Source organism: Bufo bufo, chromosome 2 (genome assembly GCF_905171765.1).
Source record: "Bufo bufo chromosome 2, aBufBuf1.1, whole genome shotgun sequence".
Classification (NCBI taxonomy): domain Eukaryota; kingdom Metazoa; phylum Chordata; class Amphibia; order Anura; family Bufonidae; genus Bufo; species Bufo bufo.
This window is the reverse complement of record NC_053390.1, coordinates 445,774,324-445,791,745: the sequence shown is the minus strand read 5'-3', so window position 1 is coordinate 445,791,745 and position 17,422 is coordinate 445,774,324. Positions and strand designations below refer to the sequence as shown.

General features: G+C 49.7%; 1 protein-coding gene across 1 annotated transcript in view; it reads right to left on the bottom strand.

Moving 5' to 3' along the window:
* HCN2 (hyperpolarization activated cyclic nucleotide gated potassium and sodium channel 2) overlaps positions 1–17,422 on the bottom strand; it is a 132,062-nt gene that overhangs the window by 83,188 nt on the left and 31,452 nt on the right. The gene's annotated exons all lie outside the window — the stretch shown is intronic.

Sequence of the window (17,422 nt, the reverse complement as noted above, 5' to 3'; positions counted from 1 at the left end):
CAGATTCCAGGCAATGTCCCACTGTCCCAGGAGGCATGCCACCATGAGTCCCAATTTTGCCTATGTCTGTGTCCTCAAATCACAGACACTGGTGAAGACAATGGTGAATTAGGGAGCAGTCAGCTACCTGCTCCACTATATACTCTATCCTCATCATTGGAAGCTCAGCACAGGCAGGATCATTGAAGTCACTGCATCAAACCTGCCCACACTCCAGGGCACGATGCATAGGGGGCCAACAACTCTCTGAGGGACACAGCAGCCATGGGAATCAATGAAGAGCAGCCCGAAAAGCAACAGAATGGAAAGGAGGTTCTGAGACAGCAGAAAGCTGCAGGAGGGGAGATGCATCTGGCCAGCTGCTCAGTATGGGACCAGGTGGCATCAGTCACGATTGGGGTTATACATGGAATGAATCAGGAAGCAGGAAGACAGCCACAGAGTGGAAGGAAAATTCTTGATAAGTGTGGTGTATATAACCATATGTGAAGAAGTTCAGTTTTCTAGTATAGTGTAGCAGGTATAGGACATCAGTGTCCTATATATAAACGGTGTACATAATAGCAGGTACGTGGGTACAGTATCTTCATACTGCAACGAAGGTTGTTATTGCTACATGGCAATGCCCTGGCACTTTTTTTTGGCTGGTGGCACTGGCATGCCCTTCCACTTTCAACTGTATCCACATTCTCAGAACATGATTACAGTTAAATAAGTAATGGTAGAAGTCATCTTTCCTAGGCCACTAAAGACCTGCATCCACAGGAGGATCTGGGACCTTGGAACAGGCCAGCGCATTGCTGGGACACACTTACTGTGTGGGGGTACCAATGGGTCATTATTACTGTGAAGGGGCACTAAAGGTCCATCAGCACTGTATGGGGACACTATTAGTGTGTGTCACACAGAAGGTGCTACAAAAGAGAGTGGGGTACAAGGTGGGCACTTTTACTGTGTAGGGGACAATAGGGGCCATTATTACTGCACGAGGTCAGTAGGCTGGAATAGGTGTGTATGAGCGGCAACTAGGCAGGGTTAGAGGCATGCCTTAAAGGGGTTCTCCGGGAATTAAGAAAATGAAAATACGTAAAAATACCTTTTATTATTTATAATGAGAGCAATCATCAGGGGAAACAAAATGGCCATCATCCTATTAGTTCACACAAAACCTGTCCTAATCACAAAGCAGGACAAGTTACTTCACAACACTGAGCTAAAGAGCTGCCTCATCCTCCTCTCTGCCCTACTGGTCAGGGATTATGATCCTGAATACAGAGGATAAGAACTTTAGCCGAATCTCCGGGGAATTTAGCACATGGACAGGGCAGACTGTGGCTGTGGTAATAGAGACTGCATACAAATGCTGCTGCTCATTAGCCACACTCCACAATCCTCATGTCTCCTCGACATCTCCATCCCCCCAGAGAATCACCTGTATTCAGGATCATAATCCCTGACAAGTAGAGCAGAGAGGAGGATGAGGCAGATGTTTACCTCAGTGTTGTGAGGTAACGTCTCTTCCTGTATGATTAGGACAGGTTTTGTGTGTACTAATAGGACGGCGGCCATTTTATAAGTAATGAAAGGTATTTGGGAATATATTTATTATAAAGTAAGATTTAAATATTTTCATTTTCTTAATTCCTGGAGAACCCCTTTAACGTAAAAAAAAATTGCCTCTGCATGCACCACAACTGGTGTCTCTATTTGCATTCTTGTAAAATTTAGAGGTATGAGCTGATGTTACTAAATATGTTTGGTAATATATTTACATTTCTATGGTTGTCTCAATATAGAGATAGGACCAGAGGCGTAAAAGGGAGCCCTGGGGTGACCAGGCACTTTTTTGAACATACACCCTGGATGTGGTCATAAAACTATTATGGAATAGCATGCGATTGTGAACTAGCAGCAGTGCCCAGTTGGTGTGGTGCCAGGCAGTCACATCATATCTGCTGAGTACCATGACAACTCACCTTTTTGTGTTTGTGGCCCTCATCTGCTGTGGACAAGAAGACCAGAGAAGAAAGAGTTCTGGGCCTACTCTTGCATAGCAGCAGAGCAGAGTATAGTTGCTGTTGCCACCCGGGCACTCACGTGACCCCAATGCAAGCATCATACCAGCGTCATGAACATGTGACCTCCTGCTAATTGCCATGACAGGTCCTCCTAGGACCCATAGGCCTCCTCTGCTGCCACAATGGACATATCTATGCCCCACATCAGGTACAGATAGGGTGCAGTAGATAAGGGTCTAATTCTAATTACGAGAGTCCAGAATCCATTTGTAACGAGGCACAGTCACCTTTGGGAAGCAATGTCAATGCCAGTGACAGGGTGCACTGTCGAAAGGAGGAAAAGGAGCTATTGGGGACTGAGAACAGCAAGAGACTGGGCAACAATTTCATAGCAGGAAGGAAAAGGAGGCAATCACAGAAAATGAAATTAGTAAAACTTAAAAATGAACACTGATATTTGTACGAAAATAAAATAAAACCCACAGGCGATAAGTTTGGCGCTTGAAGGAGAATTTAAGATGGAGAAACAAAGCCAAATTTATAGTGGACAGAAGATTAAAGAGGAGGGAGAGGGAAATACATCCAGCATACAGGACAAGAGAAGTGGTACTGTACAGTGCCCATATATACAGAATAAGAGCATGTACTGGGAATTACACCCAGCATACAGGACAAGAGACGTGGTACTGTGCAGTGTCCATATATACAGAATAAGAGCAGACACTGAGAATTACACCCAATATACAGGACAAGAGAAGTGGTACTGTGCAGTGCCTATATATACAGGGGGGGGGGGGGGAGCAGATACTGAGAATTACACCCAGCATACAGGACAAGAGAAGTGGTACTGTGCAGTGTCTATATATACAGAATAAAAGCAGACACTGAGAATTACACCCAGTACACTGGACAAGAGAAGTGGTACTGTGCAGTGTCCTTATATACAGAATAAAAGCAGATACTGAGAATTACACCCAGTATACAGGACAAGAGAAGTAGTACTGTACAGTGTCTATATATATACAGAATAAAAGCAGATACTGAGAATTACACCCAGTATACAGGACAAGAGAAGTGGTACTGTGCAGTGTCCATATATACAGAATAAGAGCAGATATTGAAAATTACACCCATTATACAGGACAAGAGAAGTGGTACTGTGCAGTGTCCATATATACAGAATAAGAGCAGATATTGAAAATTACACCCATTATACAGGACAAGAGAAGTGGTACTGTGTAGTGTCCATATTTACAGAATAAGAGCAGATACTGACAATTACATCCAGTATACAGGACAAGAGAAGTGGTACTGTGCAATGTCTATATATATAGAATAAGAGCAGATACTGAGAATTACACCCAGTGTACAGGACAAGAGAAGTAGTACTGTGCAGTGTCCATATATACAGAATAAGAGCAGATACTGAGAATTACACCCAGTATACAGGACAAGAGAAGTGGTACTGTGCAGTGTCCATATATACAGAATAAGAGCAGATATTGAAAATTACACCCATTATACAGGACAAGAGAAGTGGTACTGTGTAGTGTCCATATTTACAGAATAAGAGCAGATACTGACAATTACATCCAGTATACAGGACAAGAGAAGTGGTACTGTGCAATGTCTATATATACAGAATAAGAGCAGATACTGAGAATTACACCCAGTGTACAGGACAGGAGAAGTCGTACTGTGCAGTGTCCATATATACAGAATAAGAGCAGATACTGAGAATTACATCCAGTATACAGGACAAGAGAAGTGGTACTGTGCAGTGTCCATATATACAGAATAAGAGCAGATACTGAGAATTACACCCAGTATACAGGACAGGAGAAGTGGTGGGAGGAGTTGCTGTTCCTTCCTGTTCCTGTTTCCTGTTTCCTGTTGTTTGTGGGTGTGTGAGGTCCGGGAGGCTTACCAGCGCTTTGTTTGCTGGGGGAATTGCTACCCTTTCCCCAGGGGGTGGCAGTTTCTCCCGGTATGGATCCCCGGGCCTCCGGCTGCCGGCGTTCATCACCACGTGTCGGCAGCCGTGGCGGAGATGCGCGAGTGGAGAGGAGGGCCTCCAGGACTGGAGACCTGGGCTTAGATACCTCGACGCTACTGGAGGTGGACGACGACGCGGATGTGAAGATTCCGCAGCAAGCGGCCGCAAGGTCGCAGGTAATGGAGGGCAGCCCCGCAAGTGCCGCGGGCAGGAGGGGCCCTGCTACTAGGAGCGGCTGCGATCCCTGCAGTGAGCCCAATGGAGTGCCAGGTGAGGTCCGGAGGGGTCCCAGGAGAGCAGCCAGCTTGGGATCCTCTCTGGACATTTTGAGTCAGCACCCAAGAAAACAGGATGCTGTGGAAAGGCCCGCTGCTGCACAAGCAGCGGGTGGAAACATGAAAAGTGCAGTGGCTGGACAAGCTGCCGGACGGACCGTTGGACGGGATACAGGGAAGGCTGTGGAGAAGGTGACGAGGCCAGAGGCTGAGGTAGGTGATTCAGCATGTGGTGTGTCTGTGTCGGTGCCTCAGCCCGGCAACAAAGTTACTGTAAAGAAGCATGGTGTCGGGGGTTCTTCCTGCCCAGCGGTTGAGAGACTGCATAATTGGGGTACTTTGGGCCCTAAGGAGTCTCCAAAAACCTTTTCCTCCCGGGTAGCATATTTCCTGAACATGCATGAGGATGTCAAGAGGGAATTAAAAAGACTGAATGTGGAATTTAAAAATGTACAAATGCAACTTAAAATGGCGCCTAAGACAAAGAAGGCAATCCTCTCCTCCAGACTGGTGAGGTTGGAGGAGATAATCGCGGTTTTTGAGGAGAAGAGGGCCGCCATTGTGGAAAATGGCGGCCCATTCTTGGAGAAATTCAGGAATGACTGCAGGTTTCAGGGTATGTCTGGACTGTCTGGTACGCCTGGCCCCAGTTTGTCAGGGCAGCAGGCTGGAAGCCAGGGGAAGGTGGTACCAGGAACACAGGATTCGGAGGCGGACTCTCTGCCTTGTGGCCAGGGGGACCCCTCAGACCTGATTGCGGCCGCCTCCGGGGATGAAAGCGGGTCTGGGGGAAGGCTAATGCTGGAAGTCAGGCAGCTGGAGTCCCCGGTGGGCAGACTGTATTTTGGGGATGAGGAGGTCCCTGAGGATGAGCTGGTGAAAATCAGAAAGAAGAAAAATAAAACTGTAACGGAAGAAGTGCTTCGATTTGTGCCTTTTGAATCCGCTGCTGTGCCCAGCCCGGTTCCTGTAGTGGAATCGGGTCAAACAGTGCGGGAGATTAATTCTAAGATGGTGACGGGAGGTGCCCCCCCTTCCTGTAGTGGTAGGGTGGTCACAGGAAGCGCAGGGGGTAAAACCCCAAACAGTGTGGCGGACAAGGATGTGGTGATTGTGGACAAGGTTCAAGGTGGTGGTGCTGAGAAAGAGGATGTAAAGACTTTGGAACCTGGAGAGAACACTATGGTCGATTATCCCAGGACTGTGCGGGCCGTGGGGGGTGCGGGAGATGGGGAGTCCCCTGCGGGTTTTGCGGGGGGCTCCTCAGGGCCCGCCCCCAGTGATTCTCCGGTCTCTTTAGGGAACCCGACCAGTCCAGGGGGAGTGAAAGGTGATGCAAATGTGGTTGTTAATGGGATTGTGGGTAATAATGTGCAGGTGGCTGTGGGGGTGAATGAGAACGTAGACGAGGTTATAAATGAGGATACAAATGAATTGGTGAATGGGATTGTGGATGAGGAAGAAATTGAGATGGTGGATGAGGAAGCTTTGATTGAGGAGTATATTGCGGATACGGAAGTGGATGAAGAGGAGGAAGTTATGCGGAAGGAAGCAATGAGGAAGGATGTGAGAGAGAGGATGGCAAAAACAAAGACGTATGCGGGTGTTGTTTCGGGTGACTTTTTGCCCAAGGTTTCGGGCGGGGGTGACTTGCAACGGCGCCTCCTGGAGGCCCTAAAAAAAGGACCGGGGACTTCCATACAGGTAGAGGGAGGGTCGGTTGACCTGGCTTTCTGGACAGAAAGGCATGGTTTTAGGGCCTTCCGAGAACAAAGGAGGGGTGAGATCGTATGGACTCACCCCACACCGGGGAGGGACCGTAGGAATGTGGCCCGTCTCTATTGGAGGAGTAAGGAAGCAGCAGTTCCTTCTAGGAAGACTGTTGTGGAACTTCTCCTGGGGGCGGGGTTTGTCGCGAATGACATCTTTGCGCTTATACATCCCTACGGCACCGCTATGTTCGACGTCAGCTTTGTTAGGCCGGAGGGTTTGGAGCTTTTCTGGTCTAAATATGAGCTGATGAAGAACACCCCGGAGTGGCGGGGTTTTGCCGTCGAGGCCATCACCCGCCAATCGACTGTGAAGACAGTGACCGTTTTGACCTGTAATGAATCACTGTCTAGTGTAGACATCATGACTTGGCTCAGTCGATATGGTAGGGTGGGGCAGTTCCCCGCCAAGGTGCTCGATGAGCATGGCATCTGGTCAGGTGCCTGGACCTTCAGCGTGGAGCTGTTTGATCGGGGCAATTCTGTTGCTCATATTCCCTCCTCTGCCTTCATAGGAAGGGATAGGATTATGGTGTTCTATAGGGGCCAGCCAAAGGTCTGTCACAAGTGCGGCAGTCCCACCCACTTCAGCGCACAATGCGATGTTCGCATGTGTGCGAAGTGTGGGGACACTGGTCATCTTGCCGCATCTTGTAGGCGGATCCGGTGCAACCTCTGTGGGGACCTAGGTCACCCGTTTAGTCGCTGTCCGCTTGCCTTCGCCAACAGGGTTCAGGGCCGGGCTCAAGATCAGGCAGGCACTAGCCGCGAGGCTGGGTCTGTGGTTGGGGAGGAGCCTGCTGCCGGGACTGAATCAGTTGGTGAGGGGACAAGCGCTGGAACTACTAGCGCTGGAAGAAGCAGGCAGGATCCGAAGAAGCAAAGGCCGTCCAAGATCATGCGGCTAGAACAACGCCGTAAGGATAGGGAACAGGTAGCAGCTGATCCTTCAGCTGGTCTTTTGGCTGGTCTGGCTGAGGATCCCGGTTGTAGTGACCCGGGGTACAGCGACGATGGGGAACCAGAGGCCCAACCTGTGGAGGCTAACCCATCCGCCAACCCTGTCTCCTCGTACGGCGAAAGCTTGGACGAGGGTGGCAGAGCGTGGTTGGAGGGTAGGAGGAACAAGCGGAGTAAGAAGAAGAAGAAAGGAGAGGGTCGTAAGCCCTCTCTGGAGTGGGACCCATCTGTCCCACTCATCCTTGACCAGAGGCCTAAGGAAGGATCAACTGGGTCCCCTCTGGTGGAAGTCTCTAATCGGTACCAGGCCCTTGACGAGGATCCCCCAACTGCTTCAGCTGGGGGGGAGGAGGGTGTGGTGCCAGAACGCGTGGGGGCCTCCTCGCAGGCTGCCGGGCCCTGTCCTTCGGGGGGTAAATTACCTTCTGGAGGGGGGGCCAAGCCTGGAACCTTGGGCAAAAAGGATGGTATGGATGTCTCTGTATGTTTGAAAAGACAGAAGGAGTGTGATGGTTCAGATGAAAATGCTGATGGTGGTGGGGTGGGGAAAAAGAAGGCTATCTAACTCGATCATCAATGATGGCGGAACTCACCCCGTTGACACTGGCAAGCATTAACGTTGCCAGTATTAAGTCAGACGCAGCTCGTTTCCTGGCCTTTGATTTTTTCAGCCGTATTGAAGCTGATATTTTGTTTTTGCAAGAGACCTGGTTAACAAGTACAACTCTGCTGGCAAAAGCCAAGCGAGAATGGCGGCTAGGTCCGTCTTTCTGGTCTCTTGCGGCCGAGCCACGTAGCGGGGTGGCGGTACTTTTTAAGACCGCCGAAAGAGTGGAATGCAGGAGGATAATCGAGTTAGAAATGGGAAGGTGCCTGATTTTAGATGTCCTCATGGGGAGACAAGAATTGAGACTAATAAACATCTACGGCCCACAGAGTAAGTGGGACCGCAAGTGTCTCCTCATGAGGATTAAGCCTTTTCTTTTTACCAGCCGGCAAGTGATCTTTGGAGGGGACTTCAACAATGTGACGAGGGCCTGTGATAGGGGAGGCTCCAAAGGTGGGCTGGATGCTGATAGCATTGTGTTGTCTAGGATAGTTGAGGATACTCGTCTGGTGGACGCCCATTTACGGCATAAGCCAGACCACGTGGATTTCACCTTTCATCAGGGAAATCGTAGGTCTAGAATAGATAGGTTTTATTTAAAGGAGGAGGCTGTTTTCTCGGCTTTAGAAGCCGTGGAAGTGGAATTCTCCGACCACTGTTTGATTATTTTTTCTTTGAATGTTGCAGAGACTCCCTGTATGGGCAGAGGTATGTGGAAGCTAAATTCATCTCTCCTGGAAGAAGTGACAATAAGACAGTCCTTTGAGGATTTCCTTCAGAGCCAGGAACCCTTGGTGGACCTCTGCAACAGTAAGTCGGAGTGGTGGGAGATATTCAAAAAAAGGACGGCAAGGTTTTTCCGTGAGCTTTCTAACCTCAGGAGCTGGGACAGATACTGTCTGTACCAGGAACTGAGGAAGAAACTTGAAAGACTGGTTTCGACGGGGGGTAGCCGTGAGGATATCTCTCGTGTGAAATCCTTGCTCAAGAGGTGTCAGTACGATAGATACGCCTCTTTGGTAGCTGAAAGGGATTTCGGGAAGTACCGCTCACCCGACCCCTTTGGAAACTGTAAGATGGCAGTAAAAAGTAAATTTGTGGTAGGCCTGGTCGACAGTACGGGTTCCCTGAATAGGTCCAAATCAGGGATCCTGGAGGTCGTCAGGTCTTTCTACTCTCACCTCTTGGGTAGGAAAGAACTAAATCGGGACAGTTTTTCAGCTTTCTTGGCTGAAGCTATTCCCAAGGCAGGAATAGACCCCTCTCTTGATGTTTTGGCAGAACCTATCAGGCAAGAGGAAGTGGGACTGGCCATTGATGGGCTTAGGCCCAAGAAATCGCCAGGTCCGGATGGCTTAACATCCGAGTGGTACAAGGCTTTCAAGGAACAATTAGTTCCTCTCTTGACCGAGGTGTTTAACGAGTGTCTTTCCTCGGGCACTCTGCCAAAGTCAATGGGTAAGTCAGCCCTGATTATTCTGTCAAAGGGTAAAGATCCATCCCGCATTGAGAACTGGAGACCCATATCGCTTCTCAATGTGGACAGGAAGATTCTGGCAAAAATACTTTTCTGCAGATTGGTGAAGTTTGCACCGAGACTTCTTTCTGGGGCTCAGCACTGCTCTGTTCCCGGTCGGAGCGCTTTTAGCGCCGTTCTCAGTGTCCGAGAAGCCGTGGAGCGGGGCAGGGCGGGTGTTTGGAAAGGGTTTCTGTTATCTTTGGACCAGGCAAAGGCTTTTGACCGGGTGAACCATGAGTACCTGTGGTCTGTTCTCTTGTGGTATGGTCTACCAGGGAGGTTTGTAGACTGGTTAAAAACTTTGTACAAAGGGGCGGAGAGTTTCCCGTTGATTAACGGTTGGTCGGGTCGACCTTTTGAGGTGGCTTCTGGTGTCCGCCAGGGATGTCCTTTAAGCCCTTTGCTGTATGTGTTTGCGATTGATCCCTTCATTAGAAGGGTAGATCGTGGACCGTTGGCGGGGGTGGGGATGGAACTGGTGGTGCGGGGGCCATCTCTGAAGGTGGTGGCATACGCCGATGATGTCTCCATTCTTGCCTCCTCGGAGGATGAGGTGAGCTGGGTGATGTCGGAGGTGGACTGCTATTCAGAGGTTTCTGGGTCTCAGATCAACTGGGACAAATGTGAGACTCTCTGGCTGGGGGAAGGGGATCCTGTTTTCGATCTCCAGGGCACTCTTCCAGAACCTCAGAAGTCCGTAAAGATCTTAGGCATCAATTTCGGCCAGGATGGAGATTATCATCAGCAAAATTGGGAGAGTAGACTAAAAGATGTCGCCCAAAAGGTGGACCGTTGGAAGGGATGGTCTTTATCCCTCAGGGAAAGGGTTCACCTGTGCAAAGCCTACCTGATTCCCGTGCTTTTGTATCTAAGCAGTGTTTGTGTTTTGCCAGGGTCTCTCTGGGGTACGGTCTACAGCCTCTTTTTCCAGATGTTGTGGGGAAACAGGCTGAACCTAATCAGGAGAGAGGTTACTTACCGCACAAGGAGACTAGGCGGGTTGGATATGGTCAACCCTGTGGTATTCTTAACAAATACCTTTTTGAAAATTAATATTGCAAACCTCTGGAAAGAGAGGGCTCCTTTGTGGGTAATTTCCTGTAGGGAGTGGTTTCGGCCTTTCTTCCAGGAATGGGAGACAGGAGGGCGAGTGAAAGACCTACGTGCGTCACATGGATATCTTCCGGCTTACGTTGCCCCGGTTCTGAGAATCCTGAGACGGTGGGGTCTGGGGAAGGGAGAGGTGGAGACCATGTCGAGGTTTTCCCTTGACAGGAAGGTTCTATCTTACCTTTTTCAGGCCCCACTGGCCTTGAGGGACTGCCCAAGTCAGGATCTGGAGGGTGGGCTGTCTTTGTTGAATTCAGAAAGGATCCCTAAGAAAGTTTGGGATGTGACTTGGCGCTGCTTCCACGGTAAGCTATATGTAAGGGACAATGTGAAGTGTAGAAACTCTGAGGAAAGGGGTTGTCCCCGGGAGGAGTGTGGTAACCTGCTGGAAACCATGGACCACTTGTTACTTCATTGTCTCTTTAATATAGAGGTATACAAAAGGGTGGGGGCTTCCATCGGTTGGCCTAGGCTGGCCGCCCTGTCCTATGCGGAGTGGGCCTATGGGGCTTTCAAAGACCTTGGTGGGAGGGACCGTCGCACTTTATTCGTAGTTAGTGCAGTGGTTAGGCACCACATCTGGTGTGCACGGTGTCTAGTGTCAACAAAGAGTCACAAAATCCTCCCGGTGGAGACGGTATATAGGAACATCATGGGTGACCTGGTGAAGGTACGCTCTCTTGAGTACGAAAGGTGGGGGGACCCCAAGGCCTCTCGTCTGTGGAGGGGCTTCTGTTTTGGGGTTCCTTAGCTGAGTAGTGCTCTTTTCCTGGTGGTGGGCTGATATAGCACACACATAGGTTTTTGTTTTGTTTTGTAGTAATGCAAGTATGGAAAGGCTTACGGGTACCGAACCATAGCTGGTTTAGGTGTAATAGTATTGGTTTATGGTGTCTATATTGTATTATATAGGTATGTTTTGTATTATGTTAGTGTATGATAATATTATATTATTATATTAGTATTGTTAAGTTTATAGTGGGGTTTAGTTAGGTTGGGAGGGGGCTGGGAGGGAGGAGGGAGTGTATATATTTTTGTTTTCTATTATATATTATATACATATATAAAAAAAAAAAAAAAAAATTATAAAAAGAAAAAAATAAAGAAAAAAATATATATATATAAAAAAAAAATAAAAAAAAGGTGTTTTTTTTGTTTGTTGCAAACTGACTGACCCCAGTCCGACTGGGGAAAGACTAGGACTTCTCAAAGCTCGGGGTTTATCCCCTTGGAACTTTGGGGGTTATCAGTTTGCATATTTGCTGTGGACTGGTGGTGGGTTAGTTAGATTTAGTTCTATAAGTTGTATATAATTTGTATATCATTTGTATATAGTTTGTGTATATAGTCGGTATATAGTTTGTATATAGTTTATGTATATTGTGTATATATTTTATTTTATGGATTTTATGTATACGTGTAAGATGTAAATATGTATAGTATGGGGTTACGAAAGTGTTTTAAGTGTGAATAGTATTGTAGGTTCTAGTGGGGTGGTGGACTGGTCGGGATGGGTTTAGTCATGTGTTTCGTTTCTGTGTATAGATATTGTTATGGCCTTTTGTTATTTATTTACAAATTAAAAGAGTCCATATATACAGAATAAGAGCAGATATTGAAAATTACACCCATTATACAGGACAAGAGAAGTGGTACTGTGTAGTGTCCATATTTACAGAATAAGAGCAGATACTGACAATTACATCCAGTATACAGGACAAGAGAAGTGGTACTGTGCAATGTCTATATATACAGAATAAGAGCAGATACTGAGAATTACACCCAGTGTACAGGACAGGAGAAGTCGTACTGTGCAGTGTCCATATATACAGAATAAGAGCAGATACTGAGAATTACATCCAGTATACAGGACAAGAGAAGTGGTACTGTGCAGTGTCCATATATACAGAATAAGAGCAGATACTGAGAATTACACCCAGTATACAGGACAGGAGAAGTGGTGGGAGGAGTTGCTGTTCCTTCCTGTTCCTGTTTCCTGTTTCCTGTTGTTTGTGGGTGTGTGAGGTCCGGGAGGCTTACCAGCGCTTTGTTTGCCGGGGGAATTGCTACCCTTTCCCCAGGGGGTGGCAGTTTCTCCCGGTATGGATCCCCGGGCCTCCGGCTGCCGGCGTTCATCACCACGTGTCGGCAGCCGTGGCGGAGATGCGCGAGTGGAGAGGAGGGCCTCCAGGACTGGAGACCTGGGCTTAGATACCTCGACGCTACTGGAGGTGGACGACGACGCGGATGTGAAGATTCCGCAGCAAGCGGCCGCAAGGTCGCAGGTTATGGAGGGCAGCCCCGCAAGTGCCGCGGGCAGGAGGGGCCCTGCTACTAGGAGCGGCCGCGATCCCTGCAGTGAGCCCAATGGAGTGCCAGGTGAGGTCCGGAGGGGTCCCAGGAGAGCAGCCAGCTTGGGATCCTCTCTGGACATTTTGAGTCAGCACCCAAGAAAACAGGATGCTGTGGAAAGGCCCGCTGCTGCACAAGCAGCGGGTGGAAACATGAAAAGTGCAGTGGCTGGACAAGCTGCCGGACGGACCGTTGGACGGGATACAGGGAAGGCTGTGGAGAAGGTGACGAGGCCAGAGGCTGAGGTAGGTGATTCAGCATGTGGTGTGTCTGTGTCGGTGCCTCAGCCCGGCAACAAAGTTACTGTAAAGAAGCATGGTGTCGGGGGTTCTTCCTGCCCAGCGGTTGAGAGACTGCATAATTGGGGTACTTTGGGCCCTAAGGAGTCTCCAAAAACCTTTTCCTCCCGGGTAGCATATTTCCTGAACATGCATGAGGAGGTCAAGAGGGAATTAAAAAGACTGAATGTGGAATTTAAAAATGTACAAATGCAACTTAAAATGGCACCTAAGACAAAGAAGGCAATCCTCTCCTCCAGACTGGTGAGGTTGGAGGAGATAATCGCGGTTTTTGAGGAGAAGAGGGCCGCCATTGTGGAAAATGGCGGCCCATTCTTGGAGAAATTCAGGAATGACTGCAGGTTTCAGGGTATGTCTGGACTGTCTGGTACGCCTGGCCCCAGTTTGTCAGGGCAGCAGGCTGGAAGCCAGGGGAAGGTGGTACCAGGAACACAGGATTCGGAGGCGGACTCTCTGCCTTGTGGCCAGGGGGACCCCTCAGACCTGATTGCGGCCGCCTCCGGGGATGAAAGCGGGTCTGGGGGAAGGCTAATGCTGGAAGTCAGGCAGCTGGAGTCCCCGGTGGGCAGACTGTATTTTGGGGATGAGGAGGTCCCTGAGGATGAGCTGGTGAAAATCAGAAAGAAGAAAAATAAAACTGTAACGGAAGAAGTGCTTCAATTTGTGCCTTTTGAATCCGCTGCTGTGCCCAGCCCGGTTCCTGTAGTGGAATCGGGTCAAACAGTGCGGGAGATTAATTCTAAGATGGTGACGGGAGGTGCCCCCCCTTCCTGTAGTGGTAGGGTGGTCACAGGAAGCGCAGGGGGTAAAACCCCAAACAGTGTGGCGGACAAGGATGTGGTGATTGTGGACAAGGTTCAAGGTGGTGGTGCTGAGAAAGAGGATGTAAAGACTTTGGAACCTGGAGAGAACACTATGGTCGATTATCCCAGGACTGTGCGGGCCGTGGGGGGTGCGGGAGATGGGGAGTCCCCTGCGGGTTTTGCGGGGGGCTCCTCAGGGCCCGCCCCCAGTGATTCTCCGGTCTCTTTAGGGAACCCGACCAGTCCAGGGGGAGTGAAAGGTGATGCAAATGTGGTTGTTAATAGGATTGTGGGTAATAATGTGCAGGTGGCTGTGGGGGTGAATGAGAACGTAGACGAGGTTATAAATGAGGATACAAATGAATTGGTGAATGGGATTGTGGATGAGGAAGAAATTGAGATGGTGGATGAGGAAGCTTTGATTGAGGAGTATATTGCGGATACGGAAGTGGATGAAGAGGAGGAAGTTATGCGGAAGGAAGCAATGAGGAAGGATGTGAGAGAGAGGATGGCAAAAACAAAGACGTATGCGGGTGTTGTTTCGGGTGACTTTTTGCCCAAGGTTTCGGGCGGGGGTGACTTGCAACGGCGCCTCCTGGAGGCCCTAAAAAAAGGACCGGGGACTTCCATACAGGTAGAGGGAGGGTCGGTTGACCTGGCTTTCTGGACAGAAAGGCATGGTTTTAGGGCCTTCCGAGAACAAAGGAGGGGTGAGATCGTATGGACTCACCCCACACCGGGGAGGGACCGTAGGAATGTGGCCCGTCTCTATTGGAGGAGTAAGGAAGCAGCAGTTCCTTCTAGGAAGACTGTTGTGGAACTTCTCCTGGGGGCGGGGTTTGTCGCGAATGACATCTTTGCGCTCATACATCCCTACGGCACCGCTATGTTCGACGTCAGCTTTGTTAGGCCGGAGGGTTTGGAGCTTTTCTGGTCTAAATATGAGCTGATGAAGAACACCCCGGAGTGGCGGGGTTTTGCCGTCGAGGCCATCACCCGCCAATCGACTGTGAAGACAGTGACCGTTTTGACCTGTAATGAATCACTGTCTAGTGTAGACATCATGACTTGGCTCAGTCGATATGGTAGGGTGGGGCAGTTCCCCGCCAAGGTGCTCGATGAGCATGGCATCTGGTCAGGTGCCTGGACCTTCAGCGTGGAGCTGTTTGATCGGGGCAATTCTGTTGCTCATATTCCCTCCTCTGCCTTCATAGGAAGGGATAGGATTATGGTGTTCTATAGGGGCCAGCCAAAGGTCTGTCACAAGTGCGGCAGTCCCACCCACTTCAGCGCACAATGCGATGTTCGCATGTGTGCGAAGTGTGGGGACACTGGTCATCTTGCCGCATCTTGTAGGCGGATCCGGTGCAACCTCTGTGGGGACCTATGTCACCCGTTTAGTCGCTGTCCGCTTGCCTTCGCCAACAGGGTTCAGGGCCGGGCTCAAGATCAGGCAGGCACTAGCCGCGAGGCTGGGTCTGTGGTTGGGGAGGAGCCTGCTGCCGGGACTGAATCAGTTGGTGAGGGGACAAGCGCTGGAACTACTAGCGCTGGAAGAAGCAGGCAGGATCCGAAGAAGCAAAGGCCGTCCAAGATCAGGCGGCTAGAACAACGCCGTAAGGATAGGGAACAGGTAGCAGCTGATCCTTCAGCTGGTCTTTTGGCTGGTCTGGCTGAGGATCCCGGTTGTAGTGACCCGGGGTACAGCGACGATGGGGAACCAGAAGCCCAACCTGTGGAGGCTAACCCATCCGCCAACCCTGTCTCCTCGTACGGCGAAAGCTTGGACGAGGGTGGCAGAGCGTGGTTGGAGGGTAGGAGGAACAAGCGGAGTAAGAAGAAGAAGAAAGGAGAGGGTCGTAAGCCCTCTCTGGAGTGGGACCCATCTGTCCCACTCATCCTTGACCAGAGGCCTAAGGAAGGATCAACTGGGTCCCCTCTGGTGGAAGTCTCTAATCGGTACCAGGCCCTTGACGAGGATCCCCCAACTGCTTCAGCTGGGGGGGAGGAGGGTGTGGTGCCAGAACGCGTGGGGGCCTCCTCGCAGGCTGCCGGGCCCTGTCCTTCGGGGGGTAAATTACCTTCTGGAGGGGGGGCCAGGCCTGGAACCTTGGGCAAAAAGGATGGTATGGATGTCTCTGTATGTTTGAAAAGACAGAAGGAGTGTGATGGTTCAGATGAAAATGCTGATGGTGGTGGGGTGGGGAAAAAGAAGGCTATCTAACTCGATCATCAATGATGGCGGAACTCACCCCGTTGACACTGGCAAGCATTAACGTTGCCAGTATTAAGTCAGACGCAGCTCGTTTCCTGGCCTTTGATTTTTTCAGCAGTATTGAAGCTGATATTTTGTTTTTGCAAGAGACCTGGTTAACAAGTACAACTCTGCTGGCAAAAGCCAAGCGAGAATGGCGGCTAGGTCCGTCTTTCTGGTCTCTTGCGGCCGAGCCACGTAGCGGGGTGGCGGTACTTTTTAAGACCGCCGAAAGAGTGGAATGCAGGAGGATAATCGAGTTAGAAATGGGAAGGTGCCTGATTTTAGATGTCCTCATGGGGAGACAAGAATTGAGACTAATAAACATCTACGGCCCACAGAGTAAGTGGGACCGCAAGTGTCTCCTCATGAGGATTAAGCCTTTTCTTTTTACCAGCCGGCAAGTGATCTTTGGAGGGGACTTCAACAATGTGACGAGGGCCTGTGATAGGGGAGGCTCCAAAGGTGGGCTGGATGCTGATAGCATTGTGTTGTCTAGGATAGTTGAGGATACTCGTCTGGTGGACGCCCATTTACGGCATAAGCCAGACCACGTGGATTTCACCTTTCATCAGGGAAATCGTAGGTCTAGAATAGATAGGTTTTATTTAAAGGAGGAGGCTGTTTTCTCGGCTTTAGAAGCCGTGGAAGTGGAATTCTCCGACCACTGTTTGATTATTTTTTCTTTGAATGTTGCAGAGACTCCCTGTATGGGCAGAGGTATGTGGAAGCTGAATTCATCTCTCCTGGAAGAAGTGACAATAAGACAGTCCTTTGAGGATTTCCTTCAGAGCCAGGAACCCTTGGTGGACCTCTGCAACAGTAAGTCGGAGTGGTGGGAGATATTCAAAAAAAGGACGGCGAGGTTTTTCCGTGAGCTTTCTAACCTCAGGAGCTGGGACAGATACTGTCTGTACCAGGAACTGAGGAAGAAACTTGAAAGACTGGTTTCGACGGGGGGTAGCCGTGAGGATATCTCTCGTGTGAAATCCTTGCTCAAGAGGTGTCAGTACGATAGATACGCCTCTTTGGTAGCTGAAAGGGATTTCGGGAAGTACCGCTCACCCGACCCCTTTGGAAACTGTAAGATGGCAGTAAAAAGTAAATTTGTGGTAGGCCTGGTCGACAGTACGGGTTCCCTGAATAGGTCCAAATCAGGGATCCTGGAGGTCGTCAGGTCTTTCTACTCTCACCTCTTGGGTAGGAAAGAACTAAATCGGGACAGTTTTTCAGCTTTCTTGGCTGAAGCTATTCCCAAGGCAGGAATAGACCCCTCTCTTGATGTTTTGGCAGAACCTATCAGGCAAGAGGAAGTGGGACTGGCCATTGATGGGCTTCGGCCCAAGAAATCGCCAGGTCCGGATGGCTTAACATCCGAGTGGTACAAGGCTTTCAAGGAACAATTAGTTCCTCTCTTGACCGAGGTGTTTAACGAGTGTCTTTCCTCGGGCACTCTGCCA